The 23,805-nt window shown below is 40.7% G+C and overlaps 1 protein-coding gene across 22 annotated transcripts in view; it reads left to right on the forward strand.

The window, feature by feature from the left end:
* Window positions 1–23,805, forward strand: part of ZBTB20 (zinc finger and BTB domain containing 20) — a 470,842-nt gene that overhangs the window by 376,637 nt on the left and 70,400 nt on the right. Inside the window, exons 10-11 of one of the 22 annotated variants that reach the window (XR_002439295.1) lie at window positions 11,840–12,104; window positions 12,186–14,345. The exons of 20 other annotated variants lie outside the window; for them this stretch is intronic. The gene's annotated coding sequence lies outside the window, so the exon portion shown is untranslated. Of the gene's footprint in view, window positions 1–11,839; window positions 14,346–23,805 lie in introns of those variants that run through there. One more of the 22 variants, XR_002439294.1, reaches the window with a different exon arrangement.

Consider the following 23,805-nt stretch of genomic DNA (forward strand, 5'->3'; position numbering starts at 1 on the left):
GATCTTTTAGGCCAATTATTGGAGGGAAGGGAGGTGAAAGGCTATCAGGATGTAGGCACAAATGTGAATATACTATTTCCAAATCATCAGGTATGATTTTCAATAATGGCATGTGTGTGCTAAGATGCAATCTTATGTCTGCAAAGAATTGTGTTCATAATAAATGGCAGGTGCTTTTAAAGCATTTAAATATTGCATTTTCTATTTCCACCTGCACACCAGGTAACTGGGTGTTAATATGCTCCTAGTTGAGCCCATGATTCATTGCAGGTGCAGTGCCCTGGAAATCAAGGATTGCATTGAGGTCCTGATGAAAATCATGCCCTCAGGCACATCTGATCTCCGTTTTGATCAACAAGCCAAAAATAAGACTTTTACTTCAATTACAGTTCATCTGATTTTGAACTTAATGATGCAACTCAAAGTCTATTGGCTTAGCTCCTGAGACCCAGGAAGGAGGATGTCTGGGACCTTGTCTATTCAGTGGAATAGAGGTTCCCATTAAATTCACTCTGATCTCATTACATGTCTTTTATTTGTTCAGAAGCTCTATTTTTGCTCTTCCTGGCCTTATTGAATCTGTTGTTGATTCATTGTGCAGACTTGGTATTAATGAAAAAGACTGCCTCACTCAGGTCTCTCTGGAGGGTGAGGTTTTCCATAGCCCCGTGTCTGTACAACGCATTGGAAGCACAGAATCCGATGGCTTGCCTTGTGAAACTAGATTCAAGTGCAGCTTTATTAATAGGCTGATGAGATGTACCAGCTTGGCTGGGCTGTCTGCCTCCATAATGAGCGAGGGCTGCATTTTCCTTTCTTTAACGATCAGAAAAAAATCCTCAGTTATGCCTTTCCTGTCCCCCTGCTCTCCACATTCCTATTTCAAAGGCCTCTTTAAAGGTCTCTATTATCCCAGCTGCCTTTAGGTGTCACTCGAAGCTTTGGGTTCCTCCTGTTCACCCAGCCCTTTGTATATTTAGTTTTGCCCTCCCTGCCATTCAACTGCTCTGGCAGCTGGGGACCCCTGGTCACCCTGCATCTACTCCATTCTCCATTGTCCCACTTGTCCACGCTTGCCTCATGCTTGCTGCTGCTAATGGAACATTTTGATTCACATGGTTTGGTGCTTATGTAGGGCACTTAGTTGAAGGAATAAAAGTGTTTCATTTTGGTGGCTTTTCTCATTTTAAGGATTGCTCGGTGTCAAAGGCTGGATCTATATGCTGGATTTGAAGCTCTGCTGCAGGAGAGCACTGTTGTCCTGCAATTTGTAGCAGATGGTAGACCTGTATTTTTAACTTTTGTAAGAGTGGAAGGGCTGCCTTCTGTCCTGCTTTTGTCAGGCATTGTCAGGCTGTCCCAGCTCCTTTCACTACTAGACTTCAGGAACTGTTAATCTGGTCTTTTCCATTTCGAGGCTGATCTGAACATTTTAGAGTGGGCCAAGTACTTTCTTGGCCTTCTGACTAAGCTTAGGTGGCTCATATGGTAAATCATTAATTTGGAGACTGTATTCCGCCTTTGCTGGAAGTTAAGAATGGTGTTCTAATAGCTTCCTTCCATCTGGAACAGTCATAAACCAGATGGATAAAGGATTGGCACCACTTATTTTGACTCTACCCAATTCACCCCATGTAAAGAGACCTTGCAATATTTCCCAGACAATTGTTGCATGTATCCAGAATAGCAAGCAAAAAAAAATATCAAGATCAGATGTGTGGGCTGCCATTTGGGGAAAGTATTGGAAAGGTGAGCTATACAATTATCCCTTTCTTTGCAATACTATGTTGGAATCCATCATTAGGAGCCACATATAAGATGGTTTTGAGTCTAAAAATTATTTGAAAACTTAATTGCCTAGTTTGAATTCTAGAGATTAGAGTACCTTGAGTTAAGACAGTTCAGTGTGGGATTTGTTTCTTAAATAGAATGGTAAAAGGTAGGTTTTCAAAGCTGTCATGTACAAAGATCTTGGCAACTTGTCTTACTGGATCCATTCTCTTCCTCTCTGTTTTCATGGAAATAAATTCATCATGCTGCATTTCACTGCATTCCGTTAATATGATTTAATAAGAATGAGAGTATTGCCAGAGACTAAAGGTTGCACCTACATCTACTTATTTGGGTAAATTAAAAATAACAATATTTAATTAATGAATGGCTAGAAGGAAGCAGTTCTGAGGTGTTGTAAATAACATGTCTTTAAAGAACTGATTTTTGGTCCAGTCCTGCATTGTAGTACGAAGAACGTTTCAGAAACAATTCTTATTCTGCTGAATACCAGAACAGATACATTATGGTAGCCTACTTCATTTTTTACTTAAAGAAATATGAAGGGGAAGCCTGTAAAATTCAAATAGCATAATAAAAGGATTTGCAAAAGGCCCTTAAGCAGATTGGAGAAGTCATGTAGACGTGTATTGTGAAGTGCAGGGAGGTGAGTCTGCCTAAATGGGCAGAGGTGCAGGATGCTGTAGAAGCTAAACAAATACCTTTCCTTCAATGCAAGTCTAAGCAGAACCATCAGAAAGATTGAAAGCCGCAGATAAAAATTACAGAAAAGAAGGACTCAACTGTGACTGGAAAAGCATACACAAAGAAAGACAGAGGTTCTGTACTTCAGCTTGGGAGTGAGGGGAAATGGGCAGGGTTACTGTCGGAGAAGAAAGGGAACATTTAAGGGTAGGAAGGCTGCAACATTGTAAAGATTTCCTTTTCATTTATCATTATTGCATTTATCGGAGACCTTTATGACTTTCCACTGATTAAGATCCTTTTAGACTGCTTTCAGAGAGGTTGTATGGAAGAGGAAACAAACATAAATTGTGATGTATCCTCCAGACTCATGCTGCATATGAATCCTAGAGCACTCAGGAAACTGAGAAGAAGGTGCTGGAGCTCCTAGCTAAAAAATGTAATCTGTTCTTGAAATTAGCTGGGGATGCAAGAAGTTTCAAGGGTTTCTCTAATATTTTGAAAGACCAGGGAGTAAATGGATTTTGTTAATTTTGCTTCAGTAGTTTGTAAATCATTTACCACTCTAGATAAAAACTTCAGCAGTTTTTGTAGGCTTGTAAGTCTCCACTGGCTGTTTCCACTTGCTTGGAAGAGTCTGTCAGTGCCAGAGTGCTTAAATGCCTGCTGACTCCCCTTGTGAAGAGGAGAGCCCTCTGCTCCTGGCTGTCATACCATGGAAGACACCTTTTGAAGCACTGAATGCAAGGATATTCCTGCTACCAGCTAGATTCTGTTCTGAGAAGCACTAGCTGGCAGCTGGTACTGTGTATTGCATCCAGCATCCATTTCCTGGGATAGCCATGAAGATAGGAGTGAGATGGGGGACATGTTATCACTACAGAAGTTAATAATTGAGTCCAGTCTGTCTTTGTGGTTTCATGATAAGGAGTATATTAGAAGAGCCAGTTCCTTTTAACAGTTTCTGCCTGAAATGTGCTGGAATGTGAAGTGCTCAGATGAAATCCTTCCTGCCAGCACCTCTCTTTCTTCATCTTCTGCCATTCCCAAATAACAAATTTGTCTCAAGAAAGATGCTAAATTGAGGTGTTGGGTCAAAAAATGTGTCCCTTTGAGTAACTCATCAGCTTAACATACAGCTGTGCCTCTCATTATAAAATCAAGTTGAACTGAACTATAAGAAAACAAAAGCACCACAGTAATAATCAGAACATATTGGCTTTCAGTGTTGTTTCACCTGACCTTCAAAATGTGGAAAGCCGCTGTCTGATCAGTTGTTTACAAACTCCAGAAGAGAAAGCAACCTGTTAACGGCAGTAGTCCAGTTTCTCTATTGCCGTGTTGGTGGAGAGTAAAATTTACACTTGCACATACTATTTGCTGCTATCTCCTTACATTGGTGCTGAGTAAGTGCCAAAAACTCTGCTTGAAAAAAGGGACCAGCAGGAAATCAGCAGCTTCTGTCTCTTAAAGCACCAGAGCTGTAGAAACTGCATAGCAAATACCGTGGGTCTCCGCTTTCTGAAAGCACATAGGCTGTTTTTCATTATTCATCCTAATCGTTCACAGTATTAAAGTTACATTACACTGGTCTTGCTTTTTGCCATTTTGGTTCAGTACGTCTTCAGTCAGCTGTTGCAAAACCAGAAAAGCTGGAAACAAAAGGCCTGATCCTGCTCAGAGGGCCAGTGTCAGTGATGTTAGTGAGACCTGTGAGGATTAGGCTCTCAGTGCTCATACCAGCTGAAAATAGGTTGGGACGCAGTTCAAATCATCAGGCAGTGGTGGCAGCTAGAACTGCTTGATTCTGAAATCTGACATCTCGCGACCTGCCTGTGCTGGAGGCACTTCTGCGGCCTTGTAGCAAAGCTTTCAAGGCCAGCAAATCGTTCCAGCACCAGTCCCAGATTATGATCTAAATAAATAAATAAATAAAAAGACAATTCTCTCTGTCCTCAGTGCAACAAAACAGTGCATAAATACAGTCTTGTGAAATGACATCTGCTGTTCAGAGGAACAAAAGGCAGAACCGAGAAGGTCGTCATTTTGGCTTCTCTTGCTTGTGCTTGCCTGAATTCTAACCGTAGCGTTATTAACGTAAAATGTGGCTGCTCTGCTTTCTGTGAGCATTTTTGTTATCTCTAATAAATTAACACCTTACAAAGGAGTGCTCTTAGCTCGCCATAATGATCAGTAGGTTGGAAGTATTGATCTCAAAATATGGATTACTGATGCGATCATTTGCCCCAGTTGCAACCTTTTGCAATAACCTCTAATGCAACAGGCATTAAAAAATATAGCATATGATAACAAGGGCTGCGTAGTAACTCCCTAGCAGAGCTAGGAAGAACTCTGTATTTTCGCTTTGCAAACCTTGGCAAAGACATAATGCTGTATATGCCAAATTTTCAAAAATGGGATGGAATTTTGCTTTCATGCCCAGGAATAAAATAGCCCAAGGTACCAACCAATAGAAAAATTGATTGGGAGGGGGAATACCCCAACTGTCTTGGATGCAGTTGTTTTTTTATTTTTTGATTTTTTTTTTTATATATTTTTTATAGACTTCAGACACTAGCAAGTGTTGCCTAATTACGACAGCAGGGCAAAGGGTTCTCTAGACTTTTTTTGCTCTGAGAACTACAAAAATAAGCATCTGGCATTAAATAGAGCAATAAAAATACCTTTGCATACTGTATCTTGATTCGACAAATCTCAGCTGAAAGTAAATGAAATAGCTGAAATGTCAAACTCTGACTGAAAAGGAGAGAGTAGAATGAAAATAAAAAAGTATAATCTAGGTTAATAACTGCTTTCTCTGTTATTAAAATTGAGAGAACAAGTTAGTTTATCACTGAGTCATTGAGTTGTTAACTTACTTAATAGACCAATGCAGAAGTTTTCCAAATTTCTCTCCATTTTACAAAACACTAGTTCATTGCTGCAACCTGGAGTGAAGCTGTTTACAGCTCTGTGCTAAGTAGAAAGTTCAAATCAATTATTGTCCATTAGAGTTAGGTATAACTGATGAAATATCCCCAGAGGAGTATTGTAAATGTATCAAGATGTCCTCCCCCATTACAGAAATGGGGAGGCATGGTAAATTACTTACCTTCTCTCTTACACTTAATGTCTCTGAAATGCTGCCAGGCAGAAAAGGCTTATCTCGTCTCACTGGATTTAAGAGAGGTCTATGCTGTAGTCTGGGATATAAGGGAAGGAAAAAAGGTACTAGGAGAGGGCAGACCCACATTAGGCTTTATTCCCAGACAGGACTAGGAACACAAAAATGGAGAGAAGGTGCTTAATAACTAACAATGGATTCAAAATACATGCAGAAAATATCTGATCCAAAAGTCAGGAGGAGGGTTTTTTTTTAATAATGTAACTGAAATCTTTGTGCAGTGAGCTATGTAATAAATGTAGTCATTAAAACATACGCTGTAGTAGCATTGAGCCAGAACATACAAACACATCCATGCTTAAAGTTGTCTCCTAATGCTGAAGCAGAGTGAGCATGGTATTGAAAGTAACTAGTATTCATGATTTGTTTCCATCAGGAAAAGAGCCTTTAGCCTGCTTCTCACTTGTTATCTTTCTGGCTCCAGGTCTGTACATGACGTTGTAAAGAAATACGGAAAGACAAGGTTCTTGCCTGCAGGGAGCATCATTTTGTGTAAGGCCTTTGCTAGGGATGTAATGAAGTTTGTGACTGCCAGTCATACTTTTCTGACACCTGATCGTAATGTTCTCAGACTACTATTGTATCTCTGCTGGTATACAAGATCTCTTCATGATAGAATGTGAGTGATCTCTGTTGAATGTGACCATCAGCACCACTGAGCAAAAGACAGTACAGTTTGAGGAGAAACACTGTCTTGGGCCCAACCACTCTGAGGCAGAACAGAGCAATAAGAATATCCTGGCAGAGAATGGAGGAGAGGAGGTACTGAGTTGGTGAACAGCCATGTTCCTAAATGGTCTGTGAAAGTGAATCTTGACATAAGCAATGAGTTCAGGTTTATGAAAGACTCAATAGATGTCCAGTGTTCTCTGAGCATCCAGAATGGAAATGGGAAATACACAGTGCAATAGGAAGAAGTGTGCATCTCTCCTTAACATCGCCAGAAAACGTTGCCAAAAGAAATTATAGCTGATGCTGCCCATAAAGAAGCTCAGATTCAAGCTTTGCAAAATGTTTGGAATGTGTGGAATGTTTAACAATTCAGTGAAGCAACAGAAGAAGGTAGGGTCAAAAGTTAAAAATCATGTGGGAGTTGTTCCTGACTCCTTCGGACTTTCAGCACTGCAGCTTCTGCTTATCTCAGCTACAATAAGAAACGACAAAGCTTCTAGATCAGATTCAGTGATGTAGGAGTACAGGACAAAAGGGGTCTTGAGGATCTCTAATTCTGAGGTGGACAGCCATGACTATTTCAATTGTTATGACATCACTGACTTGGAATTCCAAAGTCTGATTTTCAGATTTCTACCTATTAAGGATTTCTTATGTGACTCTTAGACAAGTAACTTAACCTCTCCAAGCTTTAATTTCTAACCCTGTAAATAGGAATGCTAACAATTTAGTAATCATAGAATCATAGAATCCTTAGAGTTGGAAGAGACATCTGAAGGCCAGTTAGTACAACTCCCCTGCAGTGAACAGGAACATCCTCAGCTAGATCAGGTTGCCCAGGGCCTGATCCAGGCTCACTTTGAAGGTCTCCAGGAGTGGGACATCAACCACATCTGTGGGCAGCCTGTTCCAGTGCCCCACCACACTCACTGTAAAAGATTTATTCCTTATGTCTAATCTAAATCTACCCTCTTTGAGCTTGAAACCATTTTCCCTTGTTCTGTCACCACAGACCACGCTGAAGAGTCTGTCCCCTTGTTCCCTGTAGCTCCCCTTTAGATACTGAAAGGCCGCTATCAGGTCACCTCGGAGCCTTCTCTTCTCCAGGCTGAACAGCCCCAGCTCTCTCAGCCTGTCCTTGTAGAAGAGGTGTTCCATTCCACAGATCATTTCTATGGCCCTCCTCTGGATGCGCTCCAACAGGTCCATGTCTTTCCTGTATTGAGGACTCCACATCTGGACACAGTACTCCAGGTGAGGCCTCACCAGCACAGAGTAGTGGGGTAGGACCACCTCCCTCACCCTGCTGGCCATGCTTCTTTTGATGCAGTCCAGGATACAGTTGGCTTTCTGGGCTGTGAGGGCACAGTGCTGGCTCATGTCCAGCTTGCCATCCACCAGTGCTCCAGATCTTTTTTTGGCAGGGAAATCTGCAAGGATTTTATGGGACAGTATATTAAAGGTTTTGAGATGAGCTGATGCTACAGCTATATGGTTCACACAAGTATCCAGGAAAGAAAGAAATGCTGGGAATGCAGATCTAGTGGAATGAGAGCACAGTAATTTGAGCACAGTAAAGTATAGATTTGGTTGTGCAAAATCTTCAAATCATGAAAGGATGATGACATGATGTGTGGTGAGATCCAGCTCTCTTCTCAATCTTAAGTATAACTTTCAAAGCATTGTGCAAAGGAGTTAGTTTTGTCACTCAGATCAGAATGCTTTAATCATATATCTTGTTGTTGGAACCTAACGGATACTGGGCTGTGCACAAATTTCTATTGATATCAGTGGTATATGATCTCAGCATCTTGCATAATCAGAAGAAATCATTATTGACCACTTTTGGAGTTTATCTTCTCCATTTTTCTCTCTTACTTTCCCTGCAAGCCACAGTGATTAAGATAAGCCACTTTGAGAGTGACAGCCAATAAGCAGTGGGTGCAGCAAATTCAGGGGCTGGAACTAGATGGTCTTTAAGGTCCCTTTCAACCCAATCTGTTCTATGATTCTATGACTTTCCCTCCTGCTCCACTCATGGGTGTCATGGTCAGCTATGCTAAGGTGCAAATGGAGCTGCCTTGGGGGAACACAGCTCTTTGACAGCCATGCTCTTGGAGCAGTGAGAGAATATAACACCAGTGAGCTCAAAGGCTTCTTTCTATGAAGGCCAAGAAATGATGATTTAAGTTCCCTGTGCTTTTCTGCTGCCATTCCCACCATATGCTACTGTAGAAATCTGTTCTCTGGGAAGAGAGAGCTGTATGTGGCTCTCAACCAGTAATCAGATTTGCTTCCTCCACTTTTCTCTCACTCATTCTGGATGGAGAAGCTTAAGGCCTGAAGTGGGATTATCAGGAGACAACAAACTGCAACCATAGGCTAAATTGAGTAAGAACAGGAAGGTTTCTGTTCTTATTGGTGTACCATGGCTGGACAGTCTTTAACGCTTGGCATAATGTCTTTAAAGGCACAAGTTTGGAGGGATCTCTCTCCTGGGAAGTAGAAAATTCTATGGCAAGTTAGTAAAAAAAACATTTCCATATGAATTTATCACATTCTATATCACTCTTTAATTCCCAACATGCAACTCTTGGTAAAATAAAATCATTTACAGAAATATTGGAGTTTCCTATTTCGATTCTTGGTACTCTTCTTCCATCTTTAAAATGTCTTCAATTTCTGGCCTGGCAGAACATCACTAAATGGTATCTGTTCATATTTGTTCAGATTGTGCTTTATGCTATAATTCTCTCCTAATTAATATTTCAAAAATGTACTAGTGAAGACTTTTATGATTATGAATGCTTATGCATCATTTGGAATCTATCGTCCTGTCTGAGAAGTTTGTCATTTGGTTAAAAACAGGAAGCATATGACATAAATGACCAGACACATGGTATAAATAACAAGGTAAAAATATGAATCATAGTATAAATAACATGGTAGAAAAAATATGAATCCTTCATATATCACCAAAGGGATGTAAACCAATTATCCCACCTGTTCAGCACACACAAATGAATAACAATATAATTTGTAAAAAAAAAAAAATAAGACGAGGGTCCCAGAAATAAGAAGTCAGATATTTCCATTCTGAATCATTTGTTCAGTCAACTCTACCAGTCCTTCATGACTGATCTTAGAGATAGGGAATAACTGTAAACAGATTGTAGAATAATTTGAAAACTACATCTGTGTGGCTGTTCTGTACATAGTGTTGCTATATATAGTGTTGCTGATCTCTCAGGACTGTACAAGCCTCCAACCCAGTTCTGCATATCCTCTTTACAAATGGAAGGGTTGTCTTGCAGATACAAAATTCCCTTATTTCTTGTCTTTGCAAAGTTCACGCCATGTATTTGTCGTTATTCCAGGAATCAAAATTACCTTTCAAGGGCTTTGTACCACTTCAATTTATGGTCAGATATTCCACAACTGGTGAAAAAAAAAATGTGTATGCAATTGTTAAGATTTATACAGGGAAAGAAAGAAGAAAAATTAATTTGGGAACAGGAAGAGAGGTTGTTTTCTTTGTAAGCATGAAGAATCTCAAGATACTAGAAACTGCACTGTGGAAGCAGATTTGTGACCTACAGTATCTGCTGCAACTCCTATTAAGGAGGGTGCCGTGGTAGAGATAGTATTCATGTATTCATGGTACGGTACAGATAGTGGTATTGACATGAGACTAGGACAGTCTTAATCTCCATTTCCAAGTGGTGCTGCTCATCCTAAATAAAAGAAAATGCAGGGAAAGAGTTTTATATTCTTTAATGATATGTGTAAAAGAAAATATTTTAGGTAAGCTTTAGGCATACTGTGTCTCTTTCCTTAAGTACAGGGGTAATTCATCTTATCTTCAGCCAGATACTTCAGATATCACTAAAAATACAGCACAAAACTTGGGAAGTATTTAATGAGTGTAAAATGCTTACAGGTTGTGCATAGGAGTGTATATATTGAGGTATAAATATATTCATGCATGCCTGTGACTATATATATGTAAAAATAAGATTAAATATTTTTTTATTCATATGCAAGTACAAGTATGTATTGTTGGAATTTTGTGTGTGTGTGCAGACATAAATGTGGATATTTATATATGAAATATGAGAAATGTATTCATATAGTCACTAATTTTGGTCTTATAACAGGGTCAAAAATAAGCATGACATGTCTGTTTATGAAATCTGCTGTCTTTTCTGAAGCAGTGACGTTCCCCTTCTTCCAAGGAGAAATAGAAATTACAGATTAATATAAAGACAAAATTTTGAACAAAGACTGGACTGTAGGCTGCTGCAGGTTTAAAGAGGAATGTTGTGTCTGAAACAGAGAAGGAAAACCTGTTTCATTGAGTGGGAAGAAGCTGTTGTTTGAAATACACGGATTGGAGAACTGTTAATCTAATTCTTGGGGGGAAAGGTTAGCCAGCAGGAGACGCGAATGTAGGACACTTAAAATTACTGCTGTGAAAAATAAATTTAGAATGCACATGTATGATTTATTACATGCACCTCCCTTCCACATGTGTGACATACGATGCTTTCAGAAACAGGTATTAGTAAGAGATGAAATTGACTGACTGAGAAAGCTTGTGACTTAATAGATTTCATTCTAGCAGTTCTGAGCTTTGAAAGCAGGCTCTCTAAAGATGTTACCCTTTGCAAACTGCTCATTTCTGGGGAGAATAGTAAGAGTTGGTACCATAATCTTTAGGTATGCAGGAATACTTGTTCCCCATCCTTTGGGCCTTGTATCATCATGGGGCAGGTGGGTTCTTGCTGTGATCATAACGCAACAAATGTTCTTGCTGATCTATTTCATCAAAGCCTTCTCTATCTGGCGTTCTCTCTGTTGCCCTTGGTGAGCATATACACTGGAAGGCAAAGTGGAGGGAGCTGGAGTTTTCATGGCTTTGTGATGAGGGTGAAAAGCCCCTTTCTGGATGTTCAGAGAGGAGACCTGATGTATCCTTGGGTCAGCTCTGTGCCATTATAAATAGGCTGCTGTAAACAAGAGGACAAATTACTCTGACTTGTTCCAGACAGACATACAGTACGTGCAGCTTAGCAGGCAGCATTCTGAGTCACTGTATGCAAAATAAGCTTCCCAGGAGACTCTGCGATAAAATAGAAGAAAGCAATTTGTTGTTATTTCAGTCATAGTGACCAATGAGATGCATAGACTACGGCTACCCACAGAGCCACCCGTAACCCAGGAGTTGGACTGTCTGTGGCTTCTGCCTTCTCTCAGATCATTAAACACCCTGGGGTTCCCAAGTGTTTCTGGGCCACCTTGACATAGTCAATTTTTGTGTTTGGTTAGACTGAAAAGATGACCTGTTAAAAGAACAGTCTGTTGTGTACAATGAAAGGAGAACTTAACCACTTTTGATGCCGAGTCCATCCTGGCTGCTGCTGTGCGCTCCTGTCTGGATTGCCTGGCTGCCGAAGGACAACTCACTGCTTAAATACCAAACCTCTTCTCATCATCTTGCTTTAACAGAAAAGGGAGTAGCAGAGGAGTTATTAACTGAGGAAATATCATTGAAAGTAACGCATGATGCCTTGCATCTCAGCATGGAGCAGTCAGAAGAGTCTGAACAGTCAGCCCAGCACCAAGAAAGGGCTCCAATCTGACTGTGCAGATAAAGGAACGAGCTCTTTCTACAAATCCAAGATACTGCCATCCAGGATAGATGCACCCAACGGAGGGGACATGGTACATGAAGTTGCAGGAATCGTTTGAGAAAGTGCTATCACTGATAAATGTAATGAATTTCCTTTTCTCTCTTTTCTCTTTGTCATCTTCCCTATCCGTACAAAGCCACAGTTTATCTTTCTGTCCTCAGGAACAAGGAAGCTGCCAGGCAGAAATTGAAGAGCCCGCACTAGCACAGAATGGAGCAAAGAATTCTCCATCATCACTACAGATCTGACCAGCCTGTATTTAAGTTTTTTTTCTCTGTGCAGGCATAAATGCAATTAGAAAACCTGTGATTTCTCCTGAGTCTTGCCAGTCTGACAGCTTGGGAGAAGGAAGTGAGGAGAATGCAGGGAGTCACTGAGCTAACAATGATCGGCAGTCGCTCTCAGAACATCTCTCCAATCAAGGAGGGCGTATCGGGCACCAAGGTCTCACTTCACTCTGCAAACTGTGGCATCTCGGCACTTGCAGGCAGCATGCGTGTTGTCAATCACTCTGTGACAGCCAGCACTGCCTCCACGAGCACTTAATTCCCCCTCCTGCCTTTCCTGGAGTGGTATGAACTGAAGAGGATAGGAAATCAGAGCTAACGAAAGGTGACGGAGAGAGACTGAGAGAGTTTATCATAATAAATGCAAGGTAAAGGTAAACACACAAATTACAGCCCAGATTCTGTGGTCGTGTATGACACTGACAGTGCCAGGGATGGCGAGTAGGAACAGCAGAAAAAAAGATGTGCATTAGAGGGTACTGCAGAATATATACCTGAAAGTGAAAAGCAAGCATAAGGCTAAGGAAAAGGCTAGAAATGAACATGGGGAGACAAATATAAACAGCAGATAAAGGAACAGGCAGAAGGAGTTCAATGGAGGAGATGTGTACAACTTATGGTGCATCCATTTCTGAGACTGTCTGCCCAGAAGAGGTGGGTAGGATCTTTGAAACCTTTGAAAGAGATTAAACTGACAATTTACTTTGAAATAAAAAGAGGCTTGTGAGTGTAACACACTCAGCTGGTCTTAAAATATTTCTGTATTCTTGGCAGCATCCAGTAACACCAGCAGGAGCTGCGTGACTTAAAGCCCTACAAATGAAAGTTAGCATGGACCCCAAACACTTCATTAAACACTAATGCATATACTATGCAATGTCAGTGTGCACTGAAAGGCTGGATATTTTTTCTCAACGCATTTACGTGTGTCTGTATATGTTGCCTACATGCGCTAGATGACTTTATACAGATGAAGTTGCTTGAAATTGTCCATTCTAAGATTTCACTTCGGCTACCTATTACTTTCCAGGCTTCACCCTGGAAACACCCATGGTTCTAAACGCATTCATGCTTCGATGTAAATACCTCCAAAATCTAGTTAGAGGTATTTCAGTTCGGGTGCCTGCAATTATTGGGTAGTTGTTATTCTGATTTTTCCTTGCTTCTTTGCAAAATGTGTAGCTCTGCTGCCTTTTCTCAAAGAGGTGTTCTGAAGACCAAGGGATGAGATTTTAAAGTGAAAAGCTGTTTGGCTACAGGGCAGCGCATAACAAAGGATCACTGGAAGCTTTAGGTAGTGAGGTACTCATTTTACACAAATACAAATAATTGCATATGGTAGCAGGCAGGGAAGGATGGGGCTTTTCATGTCCTGAAGGCTGCAGCGGACACTCAGGCTGAAGCCTCTTGCACCAAGATTCATAGGGCAGCAAAGCGAAACAACGATGTTCCTCCCCTGAAACCAGAGGTTTGTTGTGTGCAGCCAGGGCAGATGCTTGCTTAGCTGTGACTGAGCTGCTAAAACCAAAGCTGTGTTTACCTTCCGCTGCCCTGCAGATCTGAAATGTAGCAGAACTGTTAGCAGCAGTGCAAGGAGAGCTACGTGCATGCATTAGGTTTAGTGGTATGGCAGACGATGGGCCCTGAAATACCACTTTGGGAGGTGACAAGGAGATGCAAATACACTCTGCACTGTCAAAAATGAAAAATATTTTGGATGGGAAAAGGTGCATCAGGAAAATGTCAAAAGGAGTATTACAGCAAGGGTCAATAGAGAACCATGAACAAAATCTGCCAGATTTAACAGAACATTAATTTAACATCTTAAGCTTTAAAACCAAGCTTTTCTTTAGCTGATTTTGCAGGAATATCAGTGAATAATGTAAATCAGAGCCCAGCTGATGAGCCTGGGCATCTGTGACTTGATTTCTTTTTGTAAATGTAAATAGTAAAACAACTGTTCAGCAAAAACTAACCTGTTATGTTCTGCTTTAGAATAGCCCCTTTTTAGAACCGTTTTTTATTTCTAATATATAGCATATGGGTTTCCATTAGCATCATCAGGATGACCTCATGCATATCCTGGGGCAAGTTTTGGCCCCAGATGTTCTATAATTAAGTTCTAGTGGCTCACACTGCAAGCTTGTGTTTTGGATAACTTACTTAAGGCTGCTAGCATTTAAATGGCCACAACTGGGGCCTTCGTGTTAATGCCCCATTAATCCCTCTGCTCTGGGATCAGGTTTTCCTGCTTTAACATCTGTTGCACCAGCAGTCGGTGCACCTACGCTGTCAGCGTGCAGAAGGTCAGAGACGCAGGGGAGGCTGTGCGGGTCTCTGCTAAAGTGGCTGTTCCAACAGGACCACGGTTTGCGCTGCGTGCAGCCACGTTTGCTGCTCCTGCCTGAAAACGCATCTTTACGTCTCATAGCCCACCCAACCTAGTAACAGCTTTGTGACTTCTCAAAATGTCCCAGCCTCCTATTTGGATCCACCAGTATCTCTTATTTTAGCAGGAGCTGAATCAGCCATAAATTAGAGATTAGGTATTCTAGTACCTAATACTTTATGTACCAGAAAAAAAAATCCTAATTCATCCTTCACATGTTAAGTTACTTGTAAATGGAAATTAAGACCTACTTGCATTTGACTGGCTTTTGTTGCTCTGGTCTTAGAAATCTTAGAAGCCTTGTCAGAGATGTAGATGCTTTCTGAATATAGAAGCATGGTGTTGTTTACATTAGTATTTGGTGGGGAATTGTAACAGGATCTTTCTCCTTGTGGATCTTACTATGATCATCTATGTGGGAGATGGTTTTAAAAGTTCAGTTCATGCATGTACAGGGCAACTTCTTGCTTGTATAGTATGTCTTCTGCCACAAAATTTAATATATTGGTACTCTCTGGATGGCACTGACTTCTATGTTGTTCTCAGGCATAATCTAAGGGATGTTTTTGGACCTTCAAGGGGCTTTATGGATTTTGTTCTTGTTCTCAGCTGCTCAGTTTGGACACTGATTCGCTCACACTCCTTGTCCTACTGATTACCACATTCATGTCTCTCCGTTCTTTCTCTCTCTCCAAATAGTTTTATTTGTGGGGAGAGCCCTATCTGTTTCCCACACTTTGGGGAAAATGGGGAGTGGGAAAGTGAACTATATGGGAAAGTGAACATGTAGCTATGCAAACTGAGGGAAGAAGATCCAGACGTGTTTCCATGAGTGGAGAGACCTTTTTTAATGTTGATATAAGGCACAATCAGACCGTTCTTTGTGATTTTAAAGATCAATTTACGTATACACATCAAACTTTCAGGAAGGCTTATTTTACAAATCTTAGCAAATTTTAAAAATCCCTTTATGCTCTTAGAAAATTGTCCTAAGTATTATCCAAGTGATAGAAAGCACACCATTTTAAGCAGTTTGATTACTAGTGACTGCAATGCTCTGCTTGGCGTTCAGAAAAGCTATCAGCTGTCAGTCATGTCAGCAGAACCCATGGGGTTAGGAGTGCAGGTTTGGCCAGGCTGAAGGTCGTTAAAGCATCCTATCTATATGGACTTACAGTATTAACTTTAAAATTAGCTTGCTCTTGGGGGAGTGAGCAGCATTGTGTTTCCTCCTCATATTTAAGTGTTATCCTAGCCAGAATGGCTGTCAGAAGCATTTTGTCTATCAGCTGCTTGGAAGGTCCACAGTGACGTAGATGGGGTTTTAGGATTCAAGGCCTGTCGAAGCTGAGGTAAGCAATGAAATATTGCATCTATCTTGTAAGTGCAGAGCACAAGTTATCAATGTGTATCAGCTGGAAGATGAACACACAGCCTCAAGCCTGCAGCACTAGGCAGACACGGGGTAGCCTTGTCTTCTGTTAAACTTAGCAGGGATTTCTTTCTGTTCTTTCAAAAGGAGCTATATTTGGCTCTGCAGATAGACAGGTACATACAGTTAGTTAGCAGGGAACTGTGGAGAGTTAATAAGTTGCCCAGGCTGGGATTTGACAATACATGGGCTGAAGGGACCAAATCGGTTCAACAGATTTCCCTCTTGGGCTGCTCAGACTTGCCAATATATTGCAGTGCCCAAGTCCCCCACTTGTGCCAACGCAGCTGTTAGTGGCGTTGCACTATGAAGGGAGACAACTAATCTTTCTTTAAATCATGGATTTTTGCAGGGATTGCAGTGGCCTGGGGAGATATGAGAATACCTAATCTGATATTGCTTCTGAAGTCACAGTTTTGTTGGACCTTCAGCTTCAGGGCATGATTTCCAAAGTAATTAGTACTGCCTTTATGTTTAGCATTTTGTGCAGGAACCACAATTCCTGGTGCAAACAGCTCAATTTCTCCAAAAACTCCAAAATTTAATGAGATTTTTTTCTTCACCTCATGAAAGAATCCCATAGTAGAGCTGTACTCCTAGAACTTGGTGGTGCCAGGAGGTGCTGCATCGTCAGGGCTACCTGCTATCTGAGGCAGCATCACCTGCGCAAGACCACAGGGAGTTAAATCAGTGTCTTTGATCCCAAGAGGGTTTGTGTTTTTCCCTTGGTTCAAAAATATATGCAAAGAATAACAGATGACAGTCAAATAGATATAGCGCTAACCTAATTTTTGTCTTCGATAACATCACTGCTGTAAAGTTCATCCTTCTTGCTGAAAATAATCAGTAAAATCAAGTTTATTCCTCTGTCTCTACCTTTCCCTTGCTTCTTACCAATTAGCTCTTTGCTTTCCAGTTTTAAAAGCTAACAATTATTTCCAGAGCAGGCTGAAATCAGCTGATACCTGGTTTGCTTTATGTAAAATCTTTAATGTCCCTGGTTTAGCTGGTGGTTTATCCGTCTGCTGTCCTTGCTGCTGGAGGTTATGGATGGGAAGTGACAGGAGCATTTAATCTCATCATTTTCCGACACCTGCCTGCCTTCCACTGCCACCCCCTGCATGGTTCTGTGATGGATTTTGTCTGGTGTGCCTTTTTGCAGTGTTTTAATACTTAAGAAAGGGGAGCATTACTTTTTGTTTTATAAGCTTAAATCTGCTTTTCAGTAGTGTGGAAGAGTGCAGGGCTCAATCTTTCTGTCATTGTCTTTACGTTTCTCTGCAGAAACACCAGCTCCCTTTTGCGCGGTCAGGTTTCTAGGTCTGTGATACACTTCCCCTGTAGCAGCTGATTGACTCACAGGTCAGAAGGTCATGTATTCTTTTAAATCGTTTCCCCTCTGTCATTGTCACATCTGTTGTTTAATCCATACATGCTGCTCTCTCATTATGCAATGGATTATCCACTCCTCTGTGTGGCCATTCCTCTTTGTACCATCCAATGCTAAAAGAGCCATCTCTTCAATTCTCGAGGTTTTGCTCCTTGATGATCTGCTCCTTTCCTCTTACACAACTCCATCTCACTCATAGTGTTATCCATCAAACATAATTTTAGTCTCTTTCTGGTTAATCATCATCCAACCTGCCAAAGTGTGTTTCATGGGTTTCCATATTTTTCAAGGATGGTTTTTAGGCCAGAAAAACACGGTGTACCTTGGAGTCATCAAACTGGAAAAACAATCAGGACCCGCTCAGCCCATCTCCCCAGGGCCAATGGAGGACTGTGTGTGCATCACATGTTCAGTGTTTTGTCTCGAGGAGTTTGAAACACACAGTCAGCCTTCAGTTCCTTCCCTAAGGAGACTGCTCTTCAGACTTAGGCTATTTGCTCCCTGGAATTGATGTTACTGCTCTTGATTTTATCCATACATCTTTTATTAGTAGTTACTCCCTCTTCTTTCTTTCTTTTTTCTTTTTTTTTTTTTTTCACTTTTTAATTATACACAGCTTGGTTTCATGCCTTTATCTGCTGGCCATTGTCATGTAACTGGGCTATGCAGATGTAGCACTTTAGCTCTTTATTTCTTTTTTATTTTTTTCATACCACCCTACTCGTTTATGTACCTCTTCTCTGAACTCTCTCCAATCATACTGATGAGAAGGTGCCCAGAAATGAACGTCAGATTCCAGGTGATTTCACCTCAGAGCACAGACAGAAAGAGTGTTGCTATATCTCACTGTTATGTGATGTGATTACTTAGCTTCTAATGGTGCTGATTTGTCTTGACTTCTCTGTGTGTGTTAGGTCTAGACCACGGCCATCATCTGTGGCTCTTAAAAATGGACTTTTTAGCAGCCCTTGGGCTGGTTCTATTTATCTGATTTTGTTCATCTTCCTTTCAGGCTCCCTCAGCCTCCTTGCTTTCCCTTTTTTCCTGGAGTGTAAGAGTGTAAGCCTCTCATGTTACAGGTGTTTAAGTTACTGCAGCTAACAGCTGCACCTGCTTTCTGAGCCAGTCCCGTGGGCTAGGACTTTGAGCTCACCAGCTCCTATGTGTAGCAAATACTCACCTTTAGTTTTCTAAGCCCATCCAAAGCAAAGGCATATGCCTCTTTAAGGATGCTGGGGGAAGGGAATCACATTGACCTGTAATGAATCTTTGTGCGACTAGGTTATAAAGTAACATCAGCCTGCAGCAAAATGCTTGATTGAGGCACTTCTTCCCAGCCTTCAGGTGACTTGAGCCCAGGTGTAATAGATATATATGAAGAGAGGAGGAACCAAGAAGAAACACACTGAGATAACGTGAAATTTTTTTGAGGTGTTTGTATTCCAATAGAAGTTTTGCTCTAGCACTTGCAGTCAGCAGAGCTGGTGTCAGATTCAAGTAAACAAATAATCTGAGCAGCTTCTTAAAATGCATGAAATGTAAAAGGCGAGATTTTGTTTCTCTCCACAGTGCTCAGCACCAGGTAGATCTACTTTGTCCATCTGGCAGTTAGATATTTTGATGATTGATATGCTTAGGAACATTGTTTTTCTCATTCTCATGTTATCATGCTGTTTGTTCCTTAAATATTTACTCCTGGCATGTGTATATGCAGACATACAGAAGCTCATACCTTTCCATATGCCCAGAATGCTTTGGTCTCATGCTCAGCTCTGGTGTGGAACCCTGTGGGTAGCTGTGCTGTGGTGACCTTTGTGCTAACCGCAGTGTCACGGCCTCTGTGCTAATTGCAGCTCGGTATTGAAAAGGCAGAATTTATGTCCTTGTTAGTGAAGCCTGTTTAGGATAAGATAAGGAAAAGATATGTACCTCTCCACTGTCTGCTAACGTTGATAGTGCAAGATAAGAAAAATGTGCAGAGTACAGTAGAAGGCACCATATGCTGTAAACAAGCAGCTATAAATATAGTTGTGTTGAAATGCTCTGTCCAGTGGATGAATGTGGTTGTGCTGGTCCTTTTGAATTGTTAACATACAACTGCTTGGGATTTTTGGTAGATTTAATTCTTAATCAGTAAACTAGCAGTTTGGGCAGTTCCACCTCTTGGCTTCTTTCTTTACAATTAACTCTCAGCATGACAATGATTAACCGAAACGTTGGTGGATGGATTTGGTGCTGCACGTCTGTAACATAACAACCTGGTAGCTTCTGTTTGTCATTTACATCTCAGAAAAATGATCTGGCAAAGTTGCATCAAATCAGAATCGTTTCATTTTGCTCTTATAACTCTCTTGATTTTAGTATGCTCATTTTGCATCTCTTTTTCTTTCTTCCTTACCTAGTTCAGGGATTTGATCTATCAAGAGCTATCCTACCACATCTGCTATTACAATACCTAAATGTTTTAGAAAGCCAGATCTGTTTTAAATACAATAGAAGCACAGAGTTACCTAGAGTCAAGGACTGGTGGGCTCCCTGTCACCTCTTATTTGCTGATTATTCATCTATTTTGGAGGGGAGGCAGTGCTGGGGAATGTGCTGAGAACATTGCCCATTTGGCTGAGAAGCTTTAAACTTCCTTTGGAAATCAAATCCAGAAAGGACGTAATTTGTTCTTTTCCTGCCATTTCCAGGAAATGGTTGAGTTGTGCAATCTCCTTTATTTAGTGTTACTCGAATCACTGCGTTTCTTTTTGTCTCTCCTTCCTTATAATAGTTGCTACATAAAGACCTCAAAGTGTTTTCTCACCACTCATGAATTAAGCCTTATAATTTGCTTGTGAAGTCAGTCTGTTTTTAAGATGATTGGCCTTACGGAGAAGCTGAAGCACAGAGCACTGAAATGCCTTTCTCAAGGCTGGGCAGAGATTCCCCAGAAGAGGTAGGTATAAGTAGGACCCAGATTTCCCAATTCCTAGAGCTGTTCTTTAAAATAAATCAAATTCCCTTTTGAATTCTGAAGATGCTCTTTGATGGTGGTGATGGCAGTGTAGCAAGCCTTGTTTCATATTTGTAAAACTTTGTATTTTCCTTTTTGATCTCACATCCTTTAAACCTTATTATTATTATTTTTATTGATGCCAGCTCTAATCTATTTCTATTTTTATTTTGGCAGCCCTGAGTTTTCCATCAAATTGGTGGAACTGTCGCTTCCTAAACTACTTCGTAATATTAAAATTGATGAGATTGACTTGAAGCTGCTTTTACTTTTTTTTTCTTTTCTCTTGCTCTTTTAATAAAGGCAAATCAAACTGATATGTTCCACATTTAAACCTGTACCTTCTTTCACTTGGTATATTCTGATTGATGGCTCTGTTTCTTACTACTCCTTTTCTATTATCATGCGTATCCATTTGTAGTAAAATACCCAGCTATCTTCGCTGTTGTATTTTCATACTCCAGTCAAAAAGCTCACTGCCTCTCAGTAACCAATTGCGAACCCTTTTCTTTTCCATCCTTTTCAGGTGCTTTGTGTGGCAGCTCAGTCCTGCTGCAGACTAAAACCTTTGCTTTCTTTTTCTTTACTTGTACTGTGAAGTCATATCTGCAGTGACATCACAGCGGGCTGCTGTGGGCAATCTTGTGATATCTAAAGGAGAGGATTGTAAGTAGGTTAACAAAGCCATGGCAAGACTGAAATGATAAAGGTGTTTATCATACCATAAAACATCTCAGTAATTAGAAATTTAAGCACAGACATTTCCTGTTCTTTGAGGGAGAGCTGGAATTCCATCTGCTTTTCTGTCTTTTGCTTCATCAAGGAAGTTCACATTTATAGGCAAGAAGAATTGAAGCTGCACTTTGTTTTTCACACAGTAAGAGGGAAGGGAAAATGTGCAGGCAGGCTTGGTCTATAACATTGATTTGTAACCAACAAAGGAAACGTCTACTTATGAGACACAAATCAATGTAACCAGACTGTGAAAGTGCAAACAGAGATGTGAGAAAATTATTTGATCGTTAGTCTTCCTTTGGAAAAGAGAGAGGGCCAGATTCTGCACTCATTTATGAGGATGTAACTGGCATGAAAGCCAGAGACTCTCCCGAATAATTATGACAGAAATTTCGTTTGGTGTCCTTCTGATGGCTGGAGGTGTAAGGCATTAGAATCAGGAAGGAGGCTAGGTGGCAATGGGAGGCAGAGGAAGGATGCTGTAGAAAAGAAGATATGAACCAGGTTTTGTTGTTAATGAGCTGTAGGTACAGAAAATATATTGATGTTCCTTCCCTCGCAGAGATGACCTGTGTGAACTGTGCACCTGCTTAATTCAGCTGAAATCATAAAACGCCTTGCTTTAACTTCAGACTTTGTTGCCACAGGGTGAGATATTTCCTTAGAAATGAACTGCTCTCCTGAGAATAATCTAGTCCTGCAGGTTCTAGCCTTCAGGGTCCGTTATCTAGGAAAAACACATCTTAACAACAAAAGCCACCATATTTTGAAGATAATAAGAGAATTCAGTGATTTCAGTCCATTTGACCTGTTGGCACTACTGGATGCTGATTTGGAAGGAAACCCCTTTATTCTTCGCAGGGATAGGCTTTACAAGGGCTTTGTAGAGGGATACAGTTAGTTACGCCAATGCCAAATTTCTGGCATAAACAGTTTCTGAAGTTGTGGTTTGGTGGATCTGGGTCCTAATACTCCATCAAAAACACTGTAGCCACATAACACAAAGTGTTGATCTAGGATAAATTCACATACCAGTTCAAATGTTTTCAGAACAAATGGATTAACTTCATATGGCAGGCTTCGTGCCAGATCAGATATCACCTGTCTGCGCCACTCTGACTTCGGGCTAGATTATATATCGTCTGTTCTCCCACAGCAACATCAACTCTTGCTAATTTGATTGTAATGTGATCACGTGCCCATGTCCAAAGCAGGTGAGATCTCTATTGCCGAGTGATCCAGTGTTAAGGGCTGTGGACTAATAGTCTGAGCCCGTTCATTAATGGGGAAACTCCTCTCAGCTTTAGCATCAAAAGCCGACCAAGGCTGAGGCAAACCCCCTTCCTTTAGTTGAGCAGCTGGCTTGACTTTATGTTTCAGTCAGCCTCTTCGGTCAGCAGATCCTTGTGCTCATAGTGACACTGGGCTTTCCCCAGACGTCCCCATTCAGCTCCATCAGAGAAGCAGGCCAGCACATGCATACATACCTACCCAGCTGAAAGGCTTGGAAACCCAGTCAGAGATAGATATTTTTATTCTGGTTAAACTATTCTCATTCCTGTGGATATTGTTTTATTTATGTCACAGTACAAGATTAAATCAGGCCATGGCTTCCCAACAGGCAAACAAGGCAAGTCTGAACAAATGATGTTTTTAAAAGTTTTTTGGATAAGAATAATTTTGAATCTAAAATGCGTGAAAGGAACATTCAGTAACAGAAAACTTAACATTTGTTACAAATTAAACTTCCCTTTAAAGAAGGAGATGCAACAAGTTCTTTCATCTAACTTTGTAAATTAAAAAAAAAGACTCTTTTTAACTTTTTCTAGCTTCTGAACTGTATTTGGGTTTTGAGATGAAGGCAAAACTCTTCGTGTCACTTGCCCCCAACTCTCGCATACAGTGAATATGTGAATATTTACCTTTGGGTGCTCCTTGCGTCATGATATTTTAAAGTAAATGTCTTTCTGTCAGGGATGGCTCTTATATAATACATGTTGTCATCTGGAGTGAGGCACAGTTGTGCATATTTAGCTGGTTTACTTTGTAATGCGTCATTACAAGTGACCAAAAACATGGTACAGGAAGTTGTTTGTGTGCTTTTTTTCATTGCTTATGCAACTCCCAAGCAGAAAATGTTCTTGAGAGCAGATGGTACAGAACAGTCAATTGCAAACTCCATTTTCCAGATGCATAGATGTTTCATGTCTACTTGAAACCAGTTCAGATGGTTTTGTAAACTTGAGATCAACTTTTATTTAACCCTTTGCTGCGCCACTGGTGAAAGTTTCCTATGGCATTTTCAGTCCTAATAAATATAATCCAAATGCACTAGATATGTTGTGTTCCCAGATGCTTAACTGGAATATGGGACAGTGCTATGATAGGCAATTAAAATATTAATCCTGTTTTTATAGAAGGAATATTGCAAATTGAGCAACTCATGCGTGATCCGTGGTTTCTATTCATTTCTCTCTTTCTTTCAACTTTGTAAATAGTACACTGTAACACTACTGTATCACTACTGAATTTCTTACTGCTTGACAAGGG

This window comes from Numida meleagris, chromosome 1, assembly GCF_002078875.1.
Source record: "Numida meleagris isolate 19003 breed g44 Domestic line chromosome 1, NumMel1.0, whole genome shotgun sequence".
In the NCBI taxonomy this organism is placed as follows: Eukaryota; Metazoa; Chordata; class Aves; order Galliformes; family Numididae; genus Numida; species Numida meleagris.